We start from the raw sequence: 1949 nt of genomic DNA, 5'->3' as shown, positions 1-1949 counted from the left end.
TGTCTTTTATCTGTTAGTTACTTTTCTACTCCCCTGCTCTTCCCCTCCATCATCACCATTCTAGGATGATTCTTTGAAATGTAAAAATTTTTAGTGGTTTAAAACAACAACTATCTTATGATCTTTTTTGCAAGTGGAGATGTGTGTTTTCAACAAAGATCTGGGCCAGTGGCCCAGGCTGGCTGGTTGTTAACAAAGTCAATAGTATCCTGGTTGAATGGGGTACATACAGAAGAAGCAAGATGGTGCTCTCAGCTTCCTGCCATGGGCTTTGCACTGGGGTTCCTGAGACGAGTTTGTGGTCCAAAATGTGAAACCAGACACCAGCTCTGTGCAGAGCTCTTTGTTTCCAATGCAGATCAAGTCTAGGATGTTCCATCTGGCCTCGGCTGGCTGGTTGTTAACAAAGCCCATAAGATACGGGGAGAACGCAGTACCTTACAACAGTTTCTTTAAAACTGGTTACTTGGCAATGAGATCAATCTATAACTTCATAAGCAGAAGCATCCAGAGGGCACCTTCCCACAGCGCCAGTAGACAGCAGCTCATAGACCTGGCTTTTCCTCCTCTAACCTGCTTCACCAAGCAATGGAGTGGTTACCAGTGGGGTCTCCAAAGTCAAGATTCCTTCAGGCGAAGAAGGGTTTCCATGGTGCGCTGGGAACAGGCTTCTCCTGCTCTAACCTGCTTCTCCAAGCACTTTGAGAGGTACAGGGAGCTCCAAAGTAAAAATGTCTTCAGGTGAAAGAAGGACTTCCAGGAACAGGCTTTCCCCCACTCTAATGTGCTTCTTTGATCACTGCAGAGGTACAGGCAACTCCAAAGTCAAATATATTTCATTTGAAACAAGGGCTTTCATGGAGCTCCAAGACCTGGCTTCTCCCAGTCTTAACTTCGTTCTCTGAGCACTAGAGAGTTACTAGTGGGACTTCAGACATCAAATATTCTTCAGGTGAAATGAGGGCTTCCGGGGAGCTCTGGAAACAGGCTTCTCCTGCGTGACCTGCTTCACAAAGCACTTGAGAAGTACAGGGACCACCCCCACCACTGAGACCAAATACCATTCAGGAGAAACAAGCGTTCCCATGAAGAGCCAGGAGCCAGCTTTTCCTGCTCTGACCTGCTTTACCCTACGCTGGAGACGTACTGGGACCTGGAGGGACAAACATCCTTCAGATGAAAGGAGGGGTTTCCAAGGAGACTGGGCTCCAACTGGACAATAGAATTCCCTCCCCACCCCCTTCCTCCTCGCACACACCCTGCAGGTGTAAGTGATTACAATGTGGGGCGGTTTGATAGGACCATATCCACTCCATCTGAAGCACCTGAGTGGCCACCTGGAGTGCTCCACAGGGAGGCTGGGGGGGTGCACTAAGGAGACCCCTTGTGGTGAGAGTACTGGTCCTCCCTGCAGGAAGGGGTCTGACACAGTATGGCAGCAGGCAGAGAGACTAGCAAGGAATGCTGGGTGGTCAGAAGACCTCAGACACCGAAGACAACACAAGGTGCTGGATAGGTGAGCAAAGTCTGGCTGGATTCCCCACCTGTCCCCAACCTTCAGCTGGTGGAGGAAAGGTGAGGCGTCTGTGGGCAAAATGCGTAGAGTGGTCTCATTCAAGAGGAATGCCTGTCTCTCATCTGGTGCAGCTGAGGCTAGGCTTCTTCTTCTTCTTCTTTTTTTTTAATTTTAATGAAAGTTTATAGAGACTTTGGATTTCCATACATTCATTGTTGCACATTTTCTCCCTGACCACCCCTCCCCTCAGTTGGTTTTTCTCTTTAAAAAATGAAAAAAACCCCAAACTTTCATTATTATACAATTCCACCAAGTCTACTCCTCCATGAAGCTCTCATTCTGGACTCTTGTCATGAAAATAATACCTAATCATATATTCCTTTCAAACAGTTCTCTCCCTCATCTGTTTCAATTATTTAAACCTCTCTTCTTA

This window comes from Elephantulus edwardii, unplaced genomic scaffold (assembly GCF_000299155.1).
Source record: "Elephantulus edwardii isolate Elephantulus edwardi_28Jun2011 unplaced genomic scaffold, EleEdw1.0 scaffold00226, whole genome shotgun sequence".
NCBI classification, from domain to species: Eukaryota; Metazoa; Chordata; class Mammalia; order Macroscelidea; family Macroscelididae; genus Elephantulus; species Elephantulus edwardii.
The sequence above is the reverse complement of the archived record's forward strand: the minus strand, read 5'-3'. Positions refer to the sequence as shown.